We start from the raw sequence: 27,223 nt of genomic DNA on the forward strand, positions 1-27,223 counted from the left end.
AACGTCACGCGCCAATGTAAAATGCTGTTTTTATATATAAATATGAACTTTATCGAACAAAAACATGCATGTATTGTGTAACATGATGTCCTAGGAGTGTCATCTGATGAAGATCGTCAAAGGTTAGTGCTGCATTTAGCTGTGTTTTGGGTATTTGTGATGCATGCTAGTTGCTTGGAAAATGACTGTGTGGTTTTTTGTGTCGAAGTACTCTCCTAACATAATCTAATGTTTTGCTTTCGCTGTAAAGCCTTTTTTGGAATCGGACAACGTGGTTCGATTCTGGAGAAGTGTATCTATAAAATGGTGTAAAATAGTCCTATGTTTGAGAAATAGAAATGATTAGATTTGTGGTTTTGAATATGGCGCTCTGATTTTTCACTGGCTATTGTCAAACTCAATCCCGCTAACGGGATTGGTGTCGTAACAGGTTTTAAGGATCGGACCCTTTTTATAAATTTTCACCTAAAATGACATACCCAAATCTAACTGCCTGTAGCTCAGGACCTGAATCAAGGATATCCATATTCTTGATACCATTTGAAAAGAAACACTTTGAAGTTTGTGGAAATGTGAAATTAATGTAGGAGAATATAACACATTAGATCTGGCAAAAGTTAATACAAAGAAAAAACTATGCGTTTTCTTTGTAGTTTTTCCCCCATAATCTTTGAAATGCAAGAGAAAGGCCATTATCTGACTTAGGACTCTAGACACAATTTAGATTTTGGCCAATAGATGACAGCAGTGTATGTGCAACGTTTTAGACTGATCCAATGAACCATTGCATTTATGTTCAAAATGTTGGATCAAGTCTGCTCAAATATGCCTAATTGGTCAATATATACATTTTCAAGTACATAACTGTGCACTCTCCTCAAACAATAGCATGGTTTTTCACTGTAATCGCTTCTGTAAATTGGACAGTGCAGTTAGATTAACAAGAATTTAAACTTTCTGCCTATATAAGATTTGTCTATGTCCTGGGAAATGTTCTTGTTACTTACAACATGCTAATCACATTAGCGCACATTAGCTCAACCATCCCGAGGGTGGGACACCGATCTTTAGAGATCTTTAAGAGGTTTAAAAAGGTTAAAACAAAAAACAATACCATCTGGCCGACGGTAAGGGAGTGGACAGTTTGTGGCTGGGGTGTGTGGGGTCTTTGATGATGCTGCGGGACTTCCTTCCTTTTCGAGTAGATATCCTTGATAGATAGGAGCACATTCCGTCACCACCCGCTGAAGGGCCTTGCAGTCGTGGATGGAGCAATTCCCGTACCAGGCCGTGATGCAACCAGTCAGGACGCTCTCAATGGTGCAGCGGTAGTATTTGGAGAGGACCAAGGGTGGCATGCCAAATTTCTTCAGCTGCCTTAGGAAGTAGAGGCACTATTACACCCTCTTGACAACAGTTGGTCCATGTCAAGTCCAGCGTGATGTGGACGCAGAGTAACTTAAAACTGCTGACATTCTCTACTGCAGGCCCGTTGATGTGAATCGGGGCATGTTCCCTACTCTGCTTCCCGAATTCAACAGTCAACTCCTTTGTTTTGCTGACGTTGAGGGAGAGATTGTTGTCATGGCACCATAATGCCAGTTCACTTACCTCCTCCTTATAGGCTGACTTGTTGTTGTTGCCTATTAGGCCAACAACACTGGTGTTGTCAGCAAACTTGATGATGGAGTTGGTGTCGTGCAAAGCCACACAGTCACGGGTGAACAGGGAGTACAGCAGAGGGCTGAGTACACACCCCTCCAGGGCTTCTGTGTTAAGTGTAAGTGTGGAGGAGGTGTTGTTGCCAATCCTCACAGCCTGTGGTCTGCGCGTCAGGAAGTCCAGGATCCAGTCGCATAGTGTGGTGTCCAAACCCAGGCCTCTGATCTTGGTGTCAAGCTTGGAGGGAACAATAGTGTTGAATGATGAACATCTTGTCCAGATGTGTTAGGGCCATGTGAATAGCAATGGAAAAGGCATCTTCCATGGATCTGTTGGAGCAGTTGATAAATTGGAGTGGGTCCAGTGTGCCTGGCATGCTGGCCTTAATGTGGGCCATGACCAGCCTCTCAAAGCGCTTCATGATGACCGGCGTGAAGTGGCTAGGTCACCTTGGTGTTCTTGGGCACTGGGATGATGGTGGTCTCCTTGAAGCAAGTGGGGAATACAGGTTGAAGATGTCAAAGAAAACAGCTGTCATCTGGTCAGCACACACTCTGAGGACGCGGCCAGGGATGCCATCTGGGCTGGCGGCTTTGTGACTATTCACTATTTTTCAGTTTTCCTCACAACAGCCTCGGAGAGCGAATGCACCTGGTATTCCGGAGCAGCGAGAGCCTTCCTGGATGGCTCGGTATTGTCCACCTCGAACCGAGCATAGAATGTGTTAAGCTCATCTCATCTGGGAGGGAGGCTTTGGTGAGCACAGCTGGATTTGCCTTCTATAGCTAGAGGACTCCTGATACTGTATCTCCAGTAGTAACTATTGCATAATTTTTTACTTAACCTGTTGTCATCTAGTTCTGTCTTTTTGCTAGCTAGGGCCATCTACTTTAAGTGCTGCCCGTCTTCCCAGTAGCCTACTTGGTGTGTGAGCTGCTGACTGCTATGAACTTGCAGATGATTGTTGACACATCAACCAGGATTAAGGGACAGGGCAATTTTTGACTGCTGTTATCTTTGTAATCAGTGGCTGTATTGGAAAGGGAGTGGTTTCTTCTCTCCTAGGCAATCAGCAATTAGTATGGGGAGGTGTGGTCTTCACCTCTGCAAGGCAATTAGCAATTAGTGTTAGTACTTCAGTTTCCCCAGTTTTTTCAGTGGCAGCTGTCAGTGGCGGTCTTGCCACAGAACTAAGACCGTCGCCGAAACAAAGACAGTTCTGCCAAGTTGCTCTACTGAGTTATTCGAGAAAGGAAAGAGAGGAAGGCTCCACACCACTCTCTCACCTAGTTATTTTCAGATTGTCATTTTGCTCTTTTGTATCTTTGGTTTTCTGTACCTGTTCACATTACAGACGCTTCCCACCACTTGACTGAAACCCTTTTAATTTAGTGTACCCTGAGTGCACAACCCATGCGGATTTCCTGGACTCTGGCAGCGTTTGGAAATGCCGATCTGCGGTCAAGAACGCTGAGTTCATCTCAGCCTTTGCTGCCCTTCAGTCCATTGACTTTTTGGCCCTGACAGAGACATGGATCACCCCAGAGAACACTACTACTCCAGCTTCTCTCTCTTCATCATTTCCTCTCATAGTCCGAGAGCATCTGGTCATTGCGGTGGTGGCAAAGGGCTACTTATTTCACCTAAGTGGAGATTTTGTCTTTTCTCCCTCACTCACCTGTCCATTTCCTAATTTGAATTCAATGCTGTCACTGTCACTGGTCCACCCACACTTAACATTGTTGTCATCTATCGTCCACCAGGTCCCCTTAGAGTTCCTCAATGAGCTTGACACCTTGATAAGCTCCCGACATCTGCGTTTAATTTATTTCCAACTTTTTCTTTCCACTCCTTGCCTCTTGAGATCACCCTTTCCCAGTCCCCTCTCACTCAAAAGGCAGGCAAATACGCTTGACCTCATCTCACTGCATCCCTCCTCCAGGTCTCTGATTACTACTTTGTTTCCTTTTCTGTCTCCCCCTCCTCTAACCCTAACCACTCAGCCGCTACACAGATGGTTATGCGCCGTTGCAGTCTTCGCTCTCTCTCTCTCTACTCTTCTTCTAACCTATCATCTCTCCCTTCTGCTAAATCCTTCTCCCTCCTGTCTCCCAATTCGGCCTCTTCGACCCTACTCTCCTCGCATTCCGCATTCCGTGACTCGCACTGTCCCCTTTTCTCCCGGCCGGTTCAGGCCTCCCCTCCTGCTCCGTGACGGAGTGACTCATTGAGAGCTTACTGAACAGGGCTGCAGGCTGCTGAGTGTAAATGGAGGAAAACTAAACTTCCAGATTGCCTATCATCCTTTCACTCCATCTTGTCTAACTTCTCTTCCTCTGTATCTGCTGTTAAAGCCACTTTTGGAGGCTTTCCGCACTGACAAAGCTGACTCTCTCTCCTATGTTCTCATCCTTCAAGATCTATCCACTGCCTTTGACATCATGCACCATCAGATCTGCCTGTCCACCCTCTCAGGTTCTGCACACTCTTAGATTGCATCCTGCCTGGCAGGCCGCTCCTACCAGGTGACGTGGAGAGGATCTGTGTCTCCCCCACATATGCTCACTACTGGTGTCCTCCAGGGCTCAGTCATATGCCCTCTCCTCTTCTCTTACACAATGTCACTTGGCTCTGTCATATCCTCACATGGTGTCTCCCATCACTGCTATGTGGATGACACTCCCTTCTGACACCCAGGTGGAGACACTCATTTCTATGTGCCTGGCAGATATCTCAGCTCAACCTCGACAAGATGGAGCTGCTCTTCCTCCTTCCTCCACTCCAAGACCTCCCAATCACGGTTGACATCTCCAGACTGCAAAGAACCTTGGCGTGACTCTGGACAACACTCTGTTGTTCTCTGCAAACATCAAATAGTAACTCGCTCCTACAGGATCATGCTTGTCAGGCACTTGTCATCTCTCATCTGGAATACTGCAACTCGCTGTTGGCTGGGAGCCCCACTTGTGCCATCAAACCCCTGCAAGTTATCCAGAATGCTGCAGCCCGCCTGGTGTTCAACCTTTCCAAGTTCTCCCCGCTCCTCCACACACTCCACTGGCTTCCAGTTGAAGCTCACATCCCCTACAAGATCATGGTACTCATCTACAGAGCAGCAAGAGGAATTGCCCCTTCCTACCTTCAGGTTATGCTCAAACCCTGCACCCCAACCCGAGCATTCCGTTCTGCCACCTCTGGTATCTTGGCCCCCCCCACCCCTATGGGAGGGCATCTCCCGCTCAGCCCAGTTTAAGCTCTTCTCTGCCCTGGCACCCCAATGGTGGAATCATCTTCTCTCTGAAGCTAGGACAGCAGAGTCCCTTGCCCATCTCCCAAAAACATCTGAAACCCTATCTCTTCAAAGAGCATCTTAAATAATCCCACAGCACCACCCTCCCCCTTGTACCCACTTCTCACGCTCGACCGTGACCACCCCCCGACCCCGTCAAAAAGACTAACACTTGCACTTTACTTCCCCCCTTACTAGCTCTGGCTTTGCTGATAGCTACTTTATTGAGGAAAAATATACTTACTATGACTGTGTTATGTATTTGTCCCACCTAACTATCTTAAGATGAAGGCACTAACTGTAAATCACTCTGGATAAGAGCATCTGCTAAATATGTAAATGTAGTCCATTATAGTCTCTAGCCCTTGCCACATAGGCTTAGTCTGTAGTCCTTGCCAAAAGTCTGAGTCTGTATTGTATTTATGCGTCCCTAATGAATTTGCAGATTTATCCGTTCATCCAGGGTTTTTGGTTGGGGTATGTCCAGATTGTTATTGTGGCTACAATATCATCAACACATTTCCTAATGAAGTCTGACTGACGATGTATATTCCTCAATGTTGATAGGTGAATCTTTGAACATAATATGCAATCAGTATTCTCAAAACAGTCCTGCATCTTTGAGTCTGCCTCCTCTGTCCAGAGTCTGACTATTCTCGGTGGCGCCCTCTTGAGTTGCTGCTTGTAGGCAGGGAGTAGAAACAGAGAGACATGATCTGATTGGCAGAAATAGTCACCTTGCTATTTGGGGGGCGGGACTATTCTTGTACAGTTCACTGAGTGCCACCTTGATGTTTTCTTTGGCGGCATGTACTCAGCTGTGATAATGACACACATGAATTCCCTCTGCATATAGTAGGGTTGGCAGGTCAGGTGAACAGGAGCTCGAGATGTTTTCAACTTTGGTACAGCAGGAATTGTTTATGAGCAAGCATACACCTCCCCCTACTCTTACCAGAAACCACCGTTCGATCCATACGGAAAATGGAAAAGCCATCTGGTTGAATAGCAATGTCGACTGATTTGTCAGTCAGCCATGTTTCTGTTAAAACAAAGGCACAGCATTCCCTGATGTCCCTCTGCGATTGAAGCCTTGCTCTGAGTTGACAACGTTTATTTTCCAGTGATTGGACATTAGCCATTAGAATACCAGGAAGAGGAGGCCGTGTAGCCTGTCTTCTCAGCCTAGCTTGGAGTCTCCCTTTCCTTACTCTTCTTCGTTGCCTTCGGTTATCTCGGTCAGCAGCAACAGGTAAGCAACTGTGCGCCGAACAAAGGAGCGAATGGTATTCCAGATCTGGGAGGCTGAGAGAGAAGTGTGTAGCTTCCGATTCATGATCCAGAAGTGTTTGTCGGTCGTAAGAAATATTGCAAGGAAAACAAAGTAATAATTTACGCGAACATAGCCACAAAAAAAAAGTCAAGCAGGAACCGGCAAGATGCACGCCCTTCTCAGTGCCTCGGGAGTTAGGACCGGTGTGGAAATGTGAGATGTGCATATTTCTCACACCGCTCTTATTACTGCATTAAACCAAAAGTCAGTCTCAGCCCAGCTCATAGAGTGGAGTGCTTAGTACACTATGGGTGTGTCCCAAATGGCACCCTAGTCCTTATGAGGTTCACTACTTTTGATCAGGGCCCATCAGGGCTCTTGTCAAAGGTAGTGCATTATTTAGGGTGCCATTTGGGATGTAGCCCACGTAGAGGCAGGAGTCTAGCAGAGAGAGCAGGGAAACGTGGAAAACATTATGGTGTTTGCTTTAACTATCACAAGTGGCGAGTGACAACTTGAATTGCCTTTTAATGTGGGAGCGGAAAAACTCCTAACACCTAGAAATAGCCCCTGGCTGGCTGGGGGTGTTGTGAGCTATACGGCATCCTCAGCTTATATGTTGTGCCCTTGTCATATGACCTGCATTTCAGGACCTTTCAGGACCTATATTAAGTATAAATGCAGTGATTAATTCATTCTTAAAGCAGAAGCTATGTCCCCATACCTCTTTACCCCCACCCTTCCTCCAAATGGTAGGTCCAGCATACTATTTCCCAATCTCCTCATCATTTAAGATATCTTATACAGTGAAACATTACGTGATCCAGTCAGTATTTACAGTCTGTTATGTACATCAGGAATGTAGATTGAATCCAGTGGAAGGAATGGTACTTCTAACACACCTGGGCTTATTACATCTGCTAGCGTCTTTGGATGAAGACCCAGTCAAACAGATTGAGGCTTATTTTTCATGGTGTGGTTCTCCCACGCATCCTTCCCTGCCTCTCAGATGTATTATCGTGTGAGGTAGCTCTCCCTGGGACTGAGGTGTTGTTGAGAGTTAGAGTGAGGAAACCTGTGAGAAGTGATTCATTTTTCATATCCAAATTCTAGGACAGGAGCTTGCCCCAAAAATATACACTGCTCAAAAAAATAAAGGGAACAATAAAATAACACATCCTAGATCTGAATGAATGAAATAATCTTATTAAATACTTTTTTCTTTACATAGTTGAATGTGCTGACAACAAAATCACACAAAAATAATCAATGGAAATCCAATTTATCAACCCATGGAGGTCTGGATTTGGAGTCACACTCAAAATTAAAGTGGAAAACCACACTACAGGCTGATCCAACTTTGATGTAATGTTCTTAAAACAAGTCAAAATGAGGCTCAGTAGTGTGTGTGGCCTCCACATGCCTGTATGACCTCCCTACAACACCTGGGCATGCTCCTGATTAGGTGGCGGATGGTCTCCTGAGGGATCTCCTCCCAGACCTGGACTAAAGCATCCGCCAACTCCTGGACAGTCTGTGGTGCAACGTGGCGTTGGTGGATGGAGCGAGACATGATGTCCCAGATGTGCTCAATTGGATTCAGGTCTGGGGAACGGGCGGGCCAGTCCATAGCATCAATGCTTTCCTCTTGGAGGAACTGCTGACACACTCCAGCCACATGAGGTCTAGCATTGTCTTGCATTAGGAGGAACCCAGGGCCAACCACACCAGCATATGGTCTCACAAGGGGTCTGAGGATCTCATCTCGGTACCTAATGGCAGAAATGCCACCCCACACCATGACTGACCCACCGCCAAACCGGTCATGCTGGAGGATGTTGCAGGCAGCAGAATGTTCTTCACGGCATCTCCAGACTGTCACATGTGCTCAGTGTGAACCTGCTTTCATCTGTGAAGAGCACAGGGCGCCAGTGGTGAATTTGCCAATCTTGGTGTTCTCTGGCAAATGCCAAACGTCCTGCACGGTGTTGGGATGTAAGCACAACCCCCACCTGTGGACGTCGGGCCCTCATACCACCCTCATGGAGTCTGTTTCTGACCGTTTGAGCAGACACATGCACATTTGTGGCCTGCTGGAGGTCATTTTGCAGGGCTCTGACAGTGCTCCTCCTGCTCCTCCTTGCACAAAGGCGGAGGTAGCGATCCTGCTGCTGGGTTGTTGCCCTCCTACGGCCTCCTCCACGTCTCCTGATGTACTGGCCTGTCTCCTGGTAGCGCCTCCATGCTCTGGACACTACGCTGACAGACACAGCAAACCTTCTTGCTACAGCTCGCATTGATGTGCCATCCTGGATGAGCTGCACTACCTGAGCCACTTTTGTGGGTTGTAGACTCCGTCTCATGCTACCACTAGAGTGAAAACACCGCCAGCATTCAAAAGTGACCAAAACATCAGCCAGGAAGCATAGGAACTGAGAAGTGGTCTGTGGTTACCACCTGCAGAACCACTCCTTTATTGGGGGTGTCTTGCTAATTGCCTATAATTTCCACCTGTTGTCTATTCCATTTGCACAACAGCATGTGAAATGTATTGTCAATCAGTGTTGCTTCCTAAGTGGACAGTTTGATTTCACAGAAGTGTGATTGACTTGGAGTTACATTGTGTTGTTTAAGTGTTCCCTTTATTTTTTTGAGCAGTATATATAAAGGAGGGTATAGAACAGCGGTAAAGGTCCGCTCACCATTACTAGCCACAATCTTTATTATCTTTAATAAATCTTTAATAAAGCTCTAGTGAAACACACACACACACACACACACACACACACACACACACACACACACACACACACACACACACACACACACAGTGAATAACAAAGTTCCACCTCTTTGCAGTGACCCAGATTACTCCACAGCCCCAATAAGCCCTGGTGGGGCGTTAAAACTCCTCTATGTAGAATCGTCACTCTCCCACCACCTCCTAAATGAGAGGTTGTAAAGGCTTGTAAAACTGGAGCTGAACTCTTTGAAATGGCCCTCAGCATCACCGATTCCTTTTAGTCTATGTGATGGTTACGAGGGCCGGGCCATGTCTGCTGTGGTCCTGCCTGGCCCTCAAACACTCAGCACCACTCACTCCATAAGTGTGTGTGTGTGTGTGTGTGTGTGTGCGAGTGCGAGTGCGTGCATGCGTGTGTGTCTAATGGTTATTAGGACATTCATCACCTGGGAATCAACAACACCAGTCACTCCCTCCAGAAGTGAGTGTTTATGTCTGTGTCTGAGTTCTGACTGGATTGTGAGTCCAGGGTTCTAGCCCTAGGAACTTTGTGTTCTTTCTTTCTTTCATTCTTTCTTGATTTTGTTCTTTCTTTCTTTCTCACCGTCCATCCCTCCCTTCTTCCATTTCTGTCTCTCTATGTGATTTTAAGTAGGGTAAGTAGCTTTACCCAGAGACTAACCTTGGGCTCCCGAGCGGTTCAGCGGTCTAAGGCACTGCATCTCAGTGCAAGAGGTGTCACTACAGTCCCTGGTTCAAATCCAGACTTTATCACATCCAGCTGTGATTGGGAGTACCATAGAGCGGTGCACAATTGGCCTGGGGTAGGCTGTCATTGTAAATAAGAATTTGTTCTTAACTGACTTGCCTAGTTAAATAAAGGTTAAATAACAAAATATAAAAAATCACATAGGTCCTAGTGATCTACAGTAGGGCAATCTGTTAATGTTGTGTATATGTTACCACAAAGTTCAGCCAAGAGTGATGGGAGGGGACTGAGATGGCTATCTCACACTCTGTATAAACACAGTTGAGATGTAGACTAAGATGGACGTGTCACGTTAAAAGAGGTTCTCTGCAGGTGCGTCTAACCCACAAGCTCATTTCCTGGAGTAGTACTCTCACTCACACATTGTCAAGCAGACACAGAGAGAAATGGAACAGTTTGAGCAGTGGTTTAAGTTTCACGTTATTATTGTCACGTGCACAAATACGGTGAAATGCCGTTTTTTCCCAAGAATGCAGTAATCAATATCTGTTTTACTACCAAAAAAATACTAAATTAGTCAAGTAGAAGAAAAACACGAGAAATAGAAATAAGAACACGAGAAAGTAAGTAAGCGATATACACGGTCAGTGCCAGTACCATATTTACAATGTGCAGGGATACTGGAGTGGTAGGGTTAGATATGTATAAGGGTAAGGTGACTAGGCATCAGGATATATGATCAACAGAGAAGCAGCAGCATACAGTTATATGATTATTGTATTTGACTGTGTGTGCATATGTGTAGAGTCAGTATGAATGTGTGTGCATGAGCAAATGAAGTGTGTGAGTGAGTGTGTAGAGTGTGCATAGAGTGAGTGTGAGTGCATAGATAAATTAAGTAGAAGGGCCAATGCAGATAGTCCATTTTTGTTAGCTATTTTGCAGTCTTATGGCTTCGGGAAAGACGCTGTTCAGCCTGTTGATGTCAGACTTGAAGCTCCGGTAGGTACCGCTTGCCATGCAGAAGCAGAGAGAACAGTCTATGGCTTGGGTGGCTGGAGTCTTTAATAATTTTTAGAGGTCCTGGATGGCAGGGAGCTCGGCCCCAGTGATGTCCTGGGCTGTCCGCACCACACTGTAGTAGCATGTGATGTAGGACGGTGCAGTTGCCATACCAAGCAGTGATGCCAGTCAAGATGCTTTCAATGGAGGAGCTGTAGACATTTTTGAGGATTTGAGAGCCAGTGACGCCTTCTTCACGACTGTTTGCGTATGTGGACCATTTTAAGTCCTTTGTGATTTGGACACTGAGGAACTTGAATTTCTCGACCTGCTCCACTGCAGCCCTGTCGATGTGGATGGGGGCGTGCACACCTCCCATTTTCTTGTAGTCCCTGATCATCCCCTTGGACTTACTGACGTGGAGGGAGAGGTTGTTGTCTTGGCACCACACTGCCATGTCACAGTAGGCTGCCGGTGTTTAGGCCCGACCACCATGGTGTCGCGGCAAACTTGATGATGGTGTTGGAGCCGTGCGTGGCCACGCAGTCGTGGGTGAACAGGGAGCATAGGAGGAGACTAAGCACACACCCCTTCTCAACTTCTCAACGTCTTTTGGTTACTGTACCAACAAATACATTTTGTCCACCGAACTCACCCCTCATGGGCATTTAACCAGTAAGCCTATTGTCTTATGAGTCTTCTCAAGTACTTCCTGTGTATAGGCCAGCTACTAGTACCCCTGGTTAAGAACCATTGCATTAGAGCCAACCTTGAACCAATCACCTTTGGGCACTCATAGAGTTGTAGCCAAATGTTCTGGCATGGAGTTGTATCCCGCATCCTCCTAGTTCCTCAATCCCCAAATCTGGGACCGCTACAGGAAGGTCAACTACCCAGGAGGTCTAACGAACATCCTTCATTTGTTATTTACCCATTTTCTTTCATTCGTTCAACCCTGAGAAAGACATCAGTCATTCAACCGTAACTACTGTAGTTGAGCTACACTATCACACTGTCAGACTGTCACTGTAAACAAGACAGTGTGCCATGAACTGAGATGACTTCATACACACACACACACACACACACACACACACACACACACACACACACACACACACACACACACACACACACACACACACACACACACACACACACACACACACACACACATTGATTTCACACATTATTGCTCTTCCCTCAGAGCTGATATGCTAACATAATTACAGTTATGTCCTAAAACCATTATCCTGTCTCTCTTGATTATGATGTTGATGATCTGCCAAGCCTATGATAGAGTGAACGACGAGAGTCCTGCATCCCAAATGGCACCCTATTCCCGACATGGTGTACTACTTTTGACCAGAGCCCTGGTCAAAAGTAGTGCACTACATAGGGAATACGCTTCCATTTGGGACAAATCCAGTGTGTTGTTAGGTGTCTGGTTGCTAGGAGTGCGTATTGATGGATTGGCAGGAGTATCGGTCTGCGTTTAGGCCTAATGAGTGTTAATGGTGTTAAGTGAGTGTTACTTAGTGTTAATGAGCGTGCTGCGGTTGACCACGCCGTGACTTAGAACCGTTAAATTAAAGCACTCTGTTTCTGTCAGGGCCACTATTACCGCTGCGCAACATGTTACTGCAGCGAGGCACAGATGGGGAGAGAGACGGATAGGAGAAAGAGAGTGAGGGAAGGAGAGAGAGATGGATGAGACGGAAAATTGAAAACTGTGCTTTGCGGTATCCATTAGTTTGAGAAGTAAAGTCAAAGCTGGTTCATTTTGTTTATCAATCTGGGATGAACAAATGTGTGCACATTTTCTATGTACAGTATATTTCAGTCAGTCCATCTACATTCCCCGGTTATGGCCCTAAGCCTCCTGTATCCCTGTAGGGGGTTCTATATTCTCCCTTTCACTTGTAAACCTTCTCTAATAAAATGAGCAGGGAGTGCATGTTTTAAGGCAGTAGTGTATATCACAGATGCTATGCTGGTTCGGGTTACACGCTGAATATCTGTGTTAAAGGAACTATCAGGTCACCCCTTTCTCGCTTTCATTTTCTCAACTTCTGTCTCTGTCTCTGTTCTCTCTCTCTCCCTGTACCCCTCCCGCTCTCTATCTATCTGGTTTCACACAGCTAACCCAGCCTCTAGTTCTAGGGGCTTAAACCTGCTTTTGGACTTTTAACCTTTAAGGGTGCAGAGCCCAACCTCATTTATTAAGCTTCTTCTGTGTGTGCGTGCGTGTGCCACAGGGCACGGCCCACTCTCGTGAAGTAGCTGCCGTCTGGCCACACGTGGAGTAGAGGCTGGCTGCTGTGCTTTTACAAGGCGGGAGAGAACACATACACCCACTCTTTACATTTATATCTCCACAGTCAACACACAGGTGGCACAGGTGAGGAGACGCTGGCCTACGCCACCCCTGTGGTCCTAGGATCCCTGCCCAGTGCCTTACTCCCTCTCAGCCCCAGATTTAGTCCAATAATCATTACTATTACTGGCCCATAAAGCCTAATGCCCTGGGTCCTCTGACGGAACCTGAGAAGACACTTTTATTGGACCTGGTTATTTATTTGGAATGTTGTTTTATCTGCATGTGGTTCTTGTGGAATTTTGGGTCAAGAGAGAAGGGAGAGGAGAGAGGAGAGAGGAGAGAGAGGCTTAAATATCCTCTTTGTGTGAGTGATACAGTCAGTTTGGTTTAATATTGTGGAATCGTTGGCATCCAGATGTATGTTGTTGTTTACCCTGTTAAGATGTTTAGAGTTTAGATTTAGACCAGCATGAGTGGTGTATATATATATATATATATATATAGAGAGAGAGTGAGAGTGAACTGCGTTTATATATATATGCATTTGGCATATATATGCATATATATGCATATATATAGAGAGAGAGAGAGTGAGAGTGAACTGCGTTTATATATATATGCATTTGGCTGTCGGCTGCTTGATATATATATATATATATATCAAGCATCCGACAGCCAAATGCACTCACACACCCACACACACACACACACACACACACACACACACACACACACACACACACACACACACACACACACACAAAGACAAAGAGATATGACCAAAGCGAAGCTGCTTACCATAAAACTTGTTGTTGAGGAGCCCAGCCAAACCGCGGGTGCAGTGCTAAATGTCTGAATGCACTTTTAATGAAGAGGAACTGGCTTGGATCAGCTCCCTTACGGCGTGCAGTTTTTCCTTTTACCGCAGGCAGGCAGGGATATGTGGCTCGTAAAATTAGCATGGATAATTAAGATTTTCTTTGTCAGATGCTTAATTATGGGCGGTCTTGATCCCAGCCAACTACGCCATGTCCCAGGGGAACATTGTATTTCCTGATCTACTGAACTGATGGAACAGATTGATTTTGGAGTGTGTAGTTGCTGCTTTAAGTTGATATTGTCAACGATACTGTTACATTGACAATAATATCGTTATGTAGGCCTATGCTTCATATGAAGACATTTTCAGCAGGTACAAATCCAACGACAAAGGTGTGACAAAGGAACCGTGAATCCTGCTTGTCTTTCACAGATGACTGACGTCATACACACATTTTCTCTCGACTCTTTCAACTCTTTTATTGTGTACATTTTGTGTGAATTCCTTAGCCTAATCCAGGCAGGCATACGTATTCTTTTTCTCTTGAAATGATGTCTGTAATGTGAGATGCGCGCACATTCACGCGCGCACACACACACACACAGCATGGGAGCTGACATGGAGTCCTATCCACTCACTGAAACAGGAACATCTCCATAGTTCTACATGGTCTCTGTGTTACAGCTGTAGTACGCAGACCAAGCCAAAGCTATTTGCTATTTCATAGATATCGTTCATCAGTAACTTGCTGAATTATAATCCTTATGGCGTATTATTCTGTCATCTTTGGCTTGATTATTTTTCATCCATTATTGATTGAATGTGATGTTTTATCTGGAGCGGTTCACTAAGTAGCTGTTAGTTTTGGGTCTGCACTGCAGACGTGACAGACGGGAGGCCCCTTACGCTAGGGGTCACATAGACTTTGATACAATCTTCAGGGAGTTCTACACAGAGCTGTACAGTACAGGTGTGGTATGCTTTTACATATACCATCTCACAGCTAGACAGTACATCTGGGCACGTATTCATAAATCGTATGAAGTAAGAATGCTGATTTAGGATCAGGTCACCCACTATCCATTTATTATAATCGAAAAGGCAAAACTGATCCTAGATCATCCCTCCTTCTCTGAGACGCTTTGTGAATATCAGGCCTGACCTTTTGGCGGTCTGTGCATCTGGCGCATCAGCGAGGAATTACATTGTAGTTTTTTTGAACAGCAGACATTTAATGGAAAGGATTTCATATAAATTACACACAGTAGGCTACTGACACACAAACACACACACTAACAACAAACACACACACACACGCATGCACACACAGATGAGCTCTGTAGTCTGATCAAATCACAGAGACATGAGACCCATGAGGATATTGAAGAGGCTGACGTACTGAGCTGCCATTGTACGCTCAATCAAATCACAGTCACAGGAAATGGAGTTTGATAGGACTTGATTTGATACTCTTCCAGCCTTCCTTCTATCCTCTCTATCGTTCCCTCGTTCTATGTGTGTGTCTGTCTCTCTCCTCTCCCTCTCCTCTCCCTCTCCTCTCCCTCTCTCTAGCCCTATAGGTACAGCCTGCAGTTTATGGGGCGTATGTCTACAGATGCTTATCGTTCCTGTGGAGTGGAGCATTGTGTGGATGTAAACCTGTCAGACACTATGGGAAAGGACCAAGTTTGTGATATGGCATGGGTGGAAACCATTCAATGGATCGAGCAGGAGTCCATTCAGAGGTTAAGCAGCTCCTTGGGGTCACAGGTGGAGGGAGGGGTAGATGGATAGAGGGAAGGAGGGATTGGAGGGGACAGGGAAGGGGGTTTTCTGTACCCCAAGCAAACAGGCCAGATAAGATCAGAGTGGAGAAAAAGCAGCTGGAAGCCTTCCTGACTTAACCCTTTACTCCGCCTTGCACACATTCCTCTCTTTACCCCACTTTCTCTCTCGCTCCCTCTTTTCCTCCACATGCTTTCCCCCCTTTTTACCTTCCTCTGTCCTTCTTTAACCCCCTCTCTTGTCCTCTCTCCTGTTGTTTCACTTCCTTCCCTTGTATCACATCTTCCTCCCTGTCTCCTCTCTTTCTCTGGACATCGTTGTACCTCTTTCTTTCTCCCTGCGCTCTCTTCTTCTCCCTCACTCCTCATCCTCCTCTCCCTCTCTTCCCCTTCCTCCCCTGACCCCTCTCTCTTTAGGGACTCCTGTAAAGTTGGGTCAGATCTTCACGTGTAATGCAGTCTTTTCTATGTTCTTGCTCTGCTCTTTGACCATATTCATTAATACACACCTCTCGAACCGTCATATCCCCTTTCATGTGTTCCCCCAGGACACGGCCCTGCTGCCGTCACAGTAGACCTAACAATTTCTAGAATGACCTCCTCCATATGTGTGTGCGAAGCATGTGGTGTGCGTGTGTGTTCAACAAGATAATGGCACAGAAAAAAATACTACTTGGCACCTGTGCAAACTATCTGTCTATCTTGTTTCGAATATTAAGTTAAGTCGTTATTTAATCACTGTTTATTACATTTTTGTAAAGTAAAACGTGTTGGAGGTCCTTTGTACCATTGTGGACATTTTGAACAGAGTTGATATGAGACTGACCAGGAGAATGTTTCAAACCCAATCCGTCTGTGATGTCTTGGAATGATTGTCATGTATATTTAGTTGACTGGCACGGCGTGAAGGTCATCACAAAGACAGCTGTTGTTGTCGGCCACATCTATTTTGGCCCCCTGTCCTAATGATATTTTAGGACAGTCCTCATGTCTGACAGTTCAACGCACGCTGTTTGAATATCACATTAAAATGCCAGGGAGTTCTGATTCTAATAACAAGAATGAATTAAACTGACTTTGACCTGGACCGGTCACTGATACACATATGACCCGTTAGCATTAGACATATTTTTGCTACGGAACAAAGTTCCAAACTGGTAATGTTTGTTCAGCCTACCCTCCTCTCTGCTCTTTCCCCAATAACTTCCCCACCTCTTGACCTGTTAGTTAAAACAGACCCTCATAACCCTCACTTCCACAACCTTCCACCCCAAACCACCCCACTTAGTGGTCCTAAATACCAGATGCCAGCAGCACCCTCCACCAGACCCCACCCCACCAGACTCTGTACCCCCAACCCAGACCCTCCCCCCAGGAACTGGGGTCTCCATCAGCAGTCTGGCGCTCTGCTGTTCCGGAGGGCCAAATCGGTGCGGGGGGGGGGGGGGATGTGGAAGATGTAAGGTGGTTATGGAGGGTTGTGTTGTGCATTGGGGGGTTGGAGGTGCTCTTCTGGAGGTTGATGATCGGGTAATGGACACCCTGCAGCACTGCCAACTATCAATCCTCAGCTCTCTGACAAACCAGTGACAGAGAGGATTAACACAAACCTAAACTCACACCCCCAGACCAAGTCATACCTCAGCCCATGCCTAAACCTAAACTTCCAAGCCCTAAACTCCTACCCCAGCCCAAGTCCAGGCCCACCCTGAATCACATCTCTCCACAGTTCTCAGAGAGGACAGGAATGTATCCAGAGACTGTAGCCAGACTCTGCTGGGGTCCTGTTGCAGTTGGAACTGTTTTTACTATCGTCTGCGAGTCTCTCTGTGGTTTCATCCAGAACACCAGGACAGATAGATGCAGATAGAGGCAGGCTGCAGCCCCAGGACACACAGACATGGTTAGAGCAGGGTAAATAAACATGGCACAGTGAGGAGTCAGGGATAAACACACACAGGCACACAGAGACGCACACAATCTCATCCACGCAGACACACTCTCATGCGCACACACACAGACGCATGTACTCAATCCACGTATGCACGCACGCACGCACACACGGAGGGTTGGGGAGTAAGTGATTACAGTTAAATATTGTAATCTGATTACTGATACTTTTGAAAAACTAGATGATTACTTCTTGGATTACTTTTCAATTCAGTAAGGACGTTTGCGGGGGGGAAAAATGCATTATGAAACCTTTCTGTTTTCTCAGTGACATTCAATTCAGCATTGAAAATCGGCGCAAGTTTAGGTTTGTTCCACCTGAGTGAGTCTGGCCACAAGTCAGAGACCACTATGATAACCCACCAAATGATTACATTTAGAAAGTAACCTTCCCAAACCTACACACACACACGTGAGTTTGGGATTGAACGAACACCCCCTCAGACATTAACTATGAGAGAGAGAGAGAGAGAGAGAGAGAGAGAGAGAGAATTTATAAATGAAAATCTGAACCAGACCGGGTCTGGACTTATCCATTCTTCCTTGGGGGCACAAAATAGGACTATTGTTGTCTGTCCTCTGTCGTGCCTCTCTCTTTTCTCTCTTTCCCTCCGCCCCGAATCCTCTCTCACACCCGCCTCCTCTTTTCTTCTTGCTCTAAATGTTTGTGCATGTTATCAAATCAATATTGGGAGAAAAGTATGCATCCTCTGTATACGAACCCCTCCCTCCCGCTCTCTCTCTGAAGGTCCGGGCTGGGTACTGTGGGTTCTGTGGTGTGGGTACCCTGGTGTCACAGCTGTGCTGTGGTGTGGTTCTGTGGTGACAGAGAGAAGACAACCAGGCAGGAGGGTTCTTTAAGCCTTCCCTACTTGGTTACCGCTCAGCCTACATACAGCCTACAGACCAAGGACCAGCAATCTTTCATTACACCCTCTGATTTCCTAATTCATACACAAGTGGCGCCTATGTGTGCCGGGCCAGCACTGCCTGTACTGATGGGCATACACACACAAACACAGACACTTGCATGCACACACAGATACATGCCACACACACACACACACACACACACACACACACACACACACACACACACACACACACACACACACACACACACACACACACACACACACTGAACATGGCTCTCCAGGACCCAACACATATTAGCACCAACAGGATGTGCTGTATCTGCCTGTGTAGAAACGGAGGAGAATGACTAGAATGACCATACCCACTACTGTTCTATGTGTTCAATTATATGCTGTCCTCAGTCTCTATGAATTCAGCCAATACTCAGAGTAGACTCATTACAAAGAATAGTTTTCTGTAAATAGAAATATAATCTAGATTATATCTAGATTATATTTCTAATATATTTCTATATTTCTATGGACTTCAATATTTCCATTGCAACATGACATGTCTTTCTGTGGTGTAACGTGCGTCGTATAGAGGGGACCAAAATGCAGCGTGTTGAGTGCTCATTATGATATTTATTTACTCAAAAATACTAAAGACAAAATAACAGAAGGCAAACGATCAGGTACAAAGACTAAACAGAAAATAACAACTTACTATGGTCAGGACATGACAGTACCCCCCCCCCCCAAAGGCCACCTACAAAAAACAACAACCCCCCCCCAAACAACAACCCCCCCCAAAATAAAAACACAAAGGGAGGGTAGGGTGGGTGACTAATGTCTATGGTGGCGGCTCTGGTTCCGGGTGTAGTACCCCCACCGCCCGCTGATCCCCCCGCTTCTGTATGTCCGGAGGAACCAGACCATGGATCATCGCCGGAGGCTTCGGACCGCCAACCGCCGCTGAAGACTCTGGGCTAAAGGCTACCGCTGAAGGCTCTGGGCTGCAGACCGCCGCTGAAGGCTCCGGGCTGCAGACCGCCGCTGAAGGCTCCGGGCTGCAGACCGCCGCTGGAGGCTCCGGCTGGGGAGCGTCGCTGGAGGCTCCGGACTGCGGAGCGTCGCTGGGGGCTCCGGACTGGGGAGCGTCGCTGGGGGCTCCGGACTGGGGAGCGTCGCTGGAGGCTCCGGACTGGGGAGCGTCGCTGGAGGCTCCGGACTGGAGAGCGTCGCTGGAGGCTCCGGGCTGAGGAGCGTCGCTGGAGGCTCCGGGCTGAGGAGCGTCGCTGGAGGCGCGGGCTGAGGAGCGTCGCTGGAGGCTCCGGACTGGGGATGCGCACTGGAGGTCCGATGCGTGGGACTGGCATAGGTGGCGCCAGACTGGTAACACGCACCTCAGGTCGAGTGCGAGGAGGAGGTACAGGACGTACTGGGCTGTGGAGGCGCACTGGAGGCCTGATGCGTGGGACTGGCATAGGAGGCGCCAGACTAGTAACACGCACCTCAGGGCGAGTGCGGGGAGCAGGAACAGGACACCCCGGACTGGGCAGGCACACTGGAGGCCTGATGCGTGGAGCTGGCATAGGAGGCGCCAGACTAGTAACATGCACCTCAGGGCGAGTGCGAGGAGGAGGCACAGGACATACTGGGCTCCGGAGGCGCACCGGAGGTCTGGAGCTTAGGGCTGGCACACCCCATCCTGGTTGGATGGTTGTTTGAGCCCAGCAAGGGCGGAGCGCCGGCACAGGACGAACTGGGCTGTGCTGGTGAACGGGGGGTACCGTGCGTAGAGCAGGCGCAGGATAACCTGGACCGAAGAGACGCACTGGAGACCAGATACGCCGAGCCGGCGCACTTCTTCCTGGCTGACGGCCAACTCTAGCACGGCAACGGTGAGGAGCTTGCACCGAGCGCACCGGGCTGTGAATGCGCACTGGCGACACAGTGCGCATCACCGCATAACACGGTTCTTGCTCGGTCACTCGCTCCCCACGGTAAGCATGGGGAGTTGGCTCAGGTCTTAAAACCGCCTTAGCCAATCTGCCCGTGTGCCCCTCCCCCCTCCCTCGCTGTCTCCACCTGCTTCCATAGCAGGGTCTTGTCCCCTGCCATTACCTCCTCCCATGTCCAGGACGTCCTCCATTCACTCCTTTCCCTGGCCCAGGATCCCTGCTCCTCCTGGGCACGCTGCTTGGTCCTTTTTTGGTGTGCAGTTCTGTAACATGCGTCGTATAGAGGGGACCAAAACGCTGCGTGTTGAGTGCTCATTATGATATTTATTAACTCAAAAATACTAAAGACAAAATAACAAAAGGCAAACGATCACAAATACAGTTCTGTCAGGTACAAAGACTAAACAGAAAATAACAACTTACTATGGTCAGGACGTGACATGTGGTTTACTGTATACCTCTCCACACCTGTAGGCTGATCCTAGATCTGTTCTTGTCATTACTGAGATCATGTCTCTCCACAGAACTGTCCCCATTTCCTCCCTTTCCTGTCCTGCCCTGTTCTCTCGCTCTCTCTATCCTACCTCTGTCTCACTATTTCTCTCTCTCTTATCGCTCTCTCTCTCTTATCTCTTATCTCTCTCTCTCCCTCTTATCTCTCTCTCTCTCGCTCTCTCTCTCTCGCTCTCTCTTTCGCTCACTCTCTCGCTCTCTCTCTCTCTGAGTTACAGTGCTGGTGCACAGATGTTTAGGCCATCACGTTGGATATATCTCTGAGGTAAGGAGGGATGGGAGGAATAAAAGGAGAAATAATAATACTGTCGAACATGAAATGACCCTGTATTGGCATGGGAAACATATGTGAAACAAAAGTGAAATAAACAATAAATAATGAACAGTAAACATTACACTACAAAAGTTCCAAAGAATAGAGAAATGTCAAATGTCATATTATGGCTATATACAGTGTTGTAACGATTTGCAAATAGTTCATGTACAAAAGGGAAAATAAATAAACAAACAGCGCATTCAGAAAGTATTCAGACCCCTTGACATTTTCCACATTCTGTTACATCACAGCCTTATTCTAAAATGGACAAAAAAGTTTTTTCCCCTCATCAATCTACACACAATAGCCCATAATGACAAAGCAAACAGGTTTTTAGAAATGTTTGCAAATGTATAGAAATACCTTATTTACATAAGTATTCAGACCCTTTGCTATGAGAATCGAAATTCAGCTCAGATGTATCCTGTTTCCATTGATCATCCTTGAGATGTTTCTACAACTTTATTGGAGTCCACCTGTAGTAAATTCAATTGATTGGACATTATTTGGAAAGGCACACTCCTGTCTATATAAGGTCCCACAGTTGACAGTGCATGTCAGAGCAAAAACCAAGCCATGAGGTCGAAGGAATTGTCCGTAGAGCTCCGAGACAGGATTGTGTCGAGGCACAGATCTGGGGAAGGTACCAAAAAATGTCTGCAGCATTGAAGGTCCCCAAGAACACAGTGGCCTCCATCATTCTTAAATGTAAGAAGTTTGTAACCACCAAGACACTTCCTACAGGTGCCCGCCTGGCCAAACTGAGCAATCCGGGGAAAAGGGCCTTGTTCAGGGAGGTGACCAAGAACCCGATGATCACTCTGACAGAGCTCCAGAGTTCCTCTGTGAAGATGGGAGAACCTTTCAGCAGGACAACCATCTCTGCAGCACTCCACCAATCAGGCCTTTATGGTAGAGTGGCCAGACGGAAGCCACTCCTCAGTAAAAAGGACAGCCTACTTGGAGGAAACCTGGCACCCTCCCTACAGTGAAGCATGGTGGTGGCAGCATCATTCTGTGGGGATGTTTTTCAGCGGCAGGGACTGGGAGACTAGTCAGGATCGAAGGAAAGATGAACGGAGCAAAGTACAGAGAGATCCTTGATGAAAACCTGCTCCAGAGCGCTCAGGACCTCAGACTGGGGGCGAAGGTTCAACTTCCAACAGGACAACGAACCTAAGCACATGACCAAGACAACGCAGGAGTGGCTTCGGGACAAGTCTCTGAATGTCCTTGAGTGGCCCAGCCAGAGCCCGGACTTGAACCCAATCGAACAACTCTGGATAGACCTGAAAATAGCTGTGCATCGACACTCCCCATCCAACCTGTCAGAGCTTGAGAGGATCTGCAGAGAAGAATGGGAGAAGCTCTCCAAATACAGGTGTGCCAAGCTTGTAGCGTCATACCCAAGAAGACTAGAGTATGTAATCGCTGCCAAAGGTTCTGAGTAAAGGGTCTGAATACTTATGTAATTGTGATATGTCTGTTTCTTATTTTTTTATAAATTTGCTAAAATCTTCGTTTTGCTTTGTCATTATAGGGCATTGTGTGTAGATTGTTGAGAGGAAGAAAACAATTTGATGAATTTTAGAATAAGGACATGAAGTAACAAAATTTGGAAAAAGTCAAGGGGTCTGAATACTTTCTGTAAGCACTGTAAATACAGGATGGCTTTTATTTACAATGGTGTTTGTTCTTCACTGGTTGCCCTTTTTTTGAGGCAACAGGTCACACATCTTGATGCTGTGAGTGCGCACTGTGGTATTTCACCCAATATATATGGGAGTTTCTCAACATTAGATTTGTTTTCGAGTTCTTTGTGGGTCTGTGTAATCTGAGGGAAATTTGAATCTCTAATATGCTCATACATTTGGCAGGAGGTTAGGAAGTGCAGCTCAGTCTCCACCTCATTTTGTGGGAAGTGTGCACATACTGTAGCTTGTCTTCTCTTGAGAGCCAGGTCTGCCTACGGCTGCCTCTCAAAAGCAAGGCTATGCTCACTAAGTCTGTACATAGTCAAAGCTTTCCTTAATTTTGGGTCAGTCACAGTGGTCAGGTATTCTGCCACTGTCTACTCTCTGTTTAGGGCCAAATAGCATTCTAGTTTGCTTAGTTTTTTTGGTAATTCTTTCCAATGTGTCAAGTAATTCTCTTTGTCTTTTCTCATTATTTGGTTGGGTTTAATTGTGATGCTGTCCTGTGGCTCTGTTTGTGTTTGTGAACAGAGCCCCAGCACCAGCTTGCTTAGGGAACCCTTCTCCAGGTTCATCTCTTTGTGAGTGATGGCTTTATTATGGAAAGTTTGGGAATCGCTTCCTTTTAGATGGTTGTGGAATTGAACGTCTCTTTTCAATATTTTGATAATTAGCGGGTATCGGCCTAATTCTGCTCTGCATGCATTATTAGTTTTTTTTACGTTGTACACTGATGATATTTTTGCAGAATTCTGCATGCAGTCTCAATTTGGTGTTTGTCCCATTTTGTGAATTCTTGGTTGGTGAGAAGACCCCAGACCTCACAACCATAAAGGGCAATGGGTTCTATAAATTACTCAAGTTTTTTTTGCCAGATCCTAATGGTAAGTCGAACTTTATGTTCCTTTTGAATAGCGTGGAAGGCCTTTCTTGCCTTGTCTTTCAGATCGTTCAGAGCTTTCTGGAAGTTACCTGTGACGCTGATGTTTAGATCGAGCTACGTATAGTTTTTTGTGTGCTCTAGGATCGTGGCAGCTGGACCTTTTTTTTTCTTACTGAAATTTACTGTCAGGGCCCAGGTCTGGTGGGGCTCATGCTGCATCCCCGTCTCACCCCACGGCCATGTGGAAAGAAACGTGTGTTTTTTGCCAATTTTAACCTCACACTTGTTGTTTGTGTATAATGTTGGATGTCTCTCTCTCTTTCTCTCTCTCTCTCTATTTCTCTCCAGCTCTCTCTCTAGCACACTCTCTCTCATTCTCTCTCTCCATCCTCCAGCCTGCAACATTATCCATGACCTTAGCCTATATGCCCCGTCTCTTTATCCCCCAGTCTTTCTCACCATCCCTCGATCCGTTCAGAACATGATCTTCTCTACTCGGTTCCCCACACACTCACCCTTCCCCATCTGCGTGACCGTCTTTTTCCTCCTGCACCACGTCATCCTCCCGTTCCTCCTGCTCTCCATCCGTATGTGCAGGGGCAGAAATCCCGGGGGGGACGGGGGGGACACGACCCCCCCATCCTGGGAAAAATATGATTTGTCCCCCCCAATATATCACTGAAACATAACTATGTAATTTAAATAATATTAATAATATGCAATGAAAGCAATTGTGCTGATTATAGACACTTAATAGCGCGTTTTTAAGTTTCAAAAGATTGCGACCACCCCACCCTTTTCCTCACAATGGTTTGATCCACTGGCAAGGTAACAGAGGGGTTGTAGCCACTGTCTGAAAGGCACTCAATGAACGTAACTGACGTGAGGTTAATCCAGTCAATCGCGCATACACACTAGCTGAATATGCAGAGCTAGCGCGCAAATATTAACTATTAAGCTAGCTAGTACCTATTCCATTTATGTGGCCTCGTCAAAGATGGAATCTTTGCTATCGTCAATTTATTCCGAGATCAGCATGCAGATGATGTAAGTTAGTGCTTCAAAGTCCCTGTGATAAGGTTAGCGATAAACTGAAGTCCAAACTGAACAGAACTACACTCTCTTCTACCATTGTCTTAAATATATTTAATGGTCTCGTTGCAAAAGCTAAATTGTCGCAAGGGAACTTTTATTTATTTATTTTATTTAACCCGGGTAGCAAAGATTATAGCAAACACCACTGAAACTGAATTGGTGCTCGCTAGCTTTGCAAATTCAGCTATTGTTGGAAGCCAGCCAATATGAAACAAACTATTAAAATTACAAAAGGTTGCAGCATATGTTGTGTAAATGGTGAACTCATACAGCTGTCAACTCTTGTCATTGTAATCCGTTTCACATTTGCTAGCTACCTTTTAGATCGAAGCCCAAATAGAATGATAAAAGATAAGATGATAGAAGCCCATCTCCTACTGTAAATAACCTACACACTGTGTGTGTGTAGCCAGCCACACCAAAACGCAAAGTAAGAACCCTAGTAGCCTAATATCTCAAAGACTAGTTGATAAAATGTTCATAAGAAAGAAATGAAATTCTAATGGAAATGTTTCACAATGATGTCATTAGGCAGAGCAGGCAACAGATGGCACACAGACAGCAGAGTTGGGGACAGATATGCAGGGACAGACTGGCAGAGACAGGGAGTCTCAGGTAAGTTTGTTGAGTCTTTGTTTGGCAACATTATGAAAGGTTCTCAATTTTTTTGCTTGTAAAATAGGAACATAATTGGAAAATGCCATGGATACCCCCACTCTCAACTTAAACTGGTGACTGAACTAAGATTTGTTAAAGGCAATGGTATTGCTGTTGTGAGTAGTTGTGTAGTTTTGGGTACCGGCAGTTAGGAGTACGGCAAACACCTTATTTCTTTGGTTCCTCTATATACATTTACCATATTACAATGTAGGCTATGTGTTACAGCACTACTTTTGGTGTCCCCCTCAGGAATTGCTCTTGAGAAAATTTAATGTAATTGTCCCCCCCAAAGTTGATATCAGATTTTCGCCCCTGCGTATGTGTGGGGTATCTAGTGTATTTCTGCTAATCCCAGTACACAGTCCCTCTCTACTCCGTATAGCCCGGTGGGCCACCAGAGACGCACACGTTAGCCTGTTAGCACGCTAAGTAGAACTCTGTGAATTCCTCTGATTGTTTTTACAGTTTTTTTACAATCACTTTGGCACTAATTTCGGAACCTTGATGTCATTTTTCAAAACTCTAGACACAAAACTCACAACCAATTATCAAAATGCACATTTTTCAAAACTCTTAACACTTTTTCCAATTGCTTGGATAAAATACACATAAAGCTAAGATCATTTGTTCATTGAACTAAAATCACCTGTTCAAAATGACACAACTTAACATCAAAGTATTACCATTTCAATATGCAATTCACACATTACATCTGAAATGACTGTCTATTAATTTCATTACAATGATCTAACCAACAATTGATACAACTGCTCAAAATGATAAGTAACTGTTGCATTACTCTTAATGCATAGTTTTATGGAAACTGACAAACAATATTCCATGTTTAGATCATGAAAGTTTCAGGATAACGAAATCCATTGACACCAATTACCGTGGAACATGAACCAATTGGACTACATTATCTATGGATGTAATATGTGTACCCCTTTGCCTCCACCACAGCCTGAATTATTCACGGTGTTGTACGTTAAGAGATGCCCTTCTGCACACCACTGTTTTAAACAGCTGTTATTTAAGCATGTGTGGCCTTTCTGTTAGCTTGAATGAGTCTGGACATTCTCCTCTGACCTCTCTCATTAACAAGGTGTTTTTGACCACAGAAATGCCGCTCACTGAATGTGTTTTGTTTAGCGCACCATTCTCTGTAAACTCTAGAGACTGTAGTGCGTAAAAATCCCAGGAAGGCAGCTGTTTCTGAGATGCTGGAACCACCATGTGTGGCATCAATAATCCTACCACGGTCAAAGTTGCTTAGATTACGCATCATGCCTGTTCTAATGTTTGGTCGAACAACAACTAAAGCTCTCTACTCTATATACTCTATATATTGAGTTGCAGGCAGCCACATGATTCGCTGTTTGAATGTAACCTTCCTTGATGGGCTAAATCAGGTCTGTAGAGCTGATGGCATGACCTATGTCATTGTGTGGGATAATGTCAGGTTCCACCATGTTCAAATGGTGCAAGTATGGTTTCAGGCCCATCCACAATTTACCACCCTGTACTTACCCCCATACTCTCCTTTCCTAAAACCCGATTGAGGAATTTTTCTCCACATGGAGGTGGAAGGTATATGATAGGCGCCCCCCACGAACAAGCCACCCTTCTCCAGGCCATGGATGACGCATGCTATGACATCACGGCAGACCAGTGTCAGGCCTGGATTCGCCA

General features: G+C 45.9%; 1 protein-coding gene across 10 annotated transcripts in view; it reads left to right on the forward strand.

Annotated features, from left to right (window-relative positions):
* LOC106604914 (collagen alpha-1(XXIII) chain) overlaps window positions 1-27,223 on the forward strand; it is a 227,699-nt gene that overhangs the window by 21,231 nt on the left and 179,245 nt on the right. The window lies entirely within an intron of this gene.

The sequence above is a fragment of the Salmo salar genome, chromosome ssa05 (genome assembly GCF_905237065.1).
Source record: "Salmo salar chromosome ssa05, Ssal_v3.1, whole genome shotgun sequence".
NCBI classification, from domain to species: domain Eukaryota; kingdom Metazoa; phylum Chordata; class Actinopteri; order Salmoniformes; family Salmonidae; genus Salmo; species Salmo salar.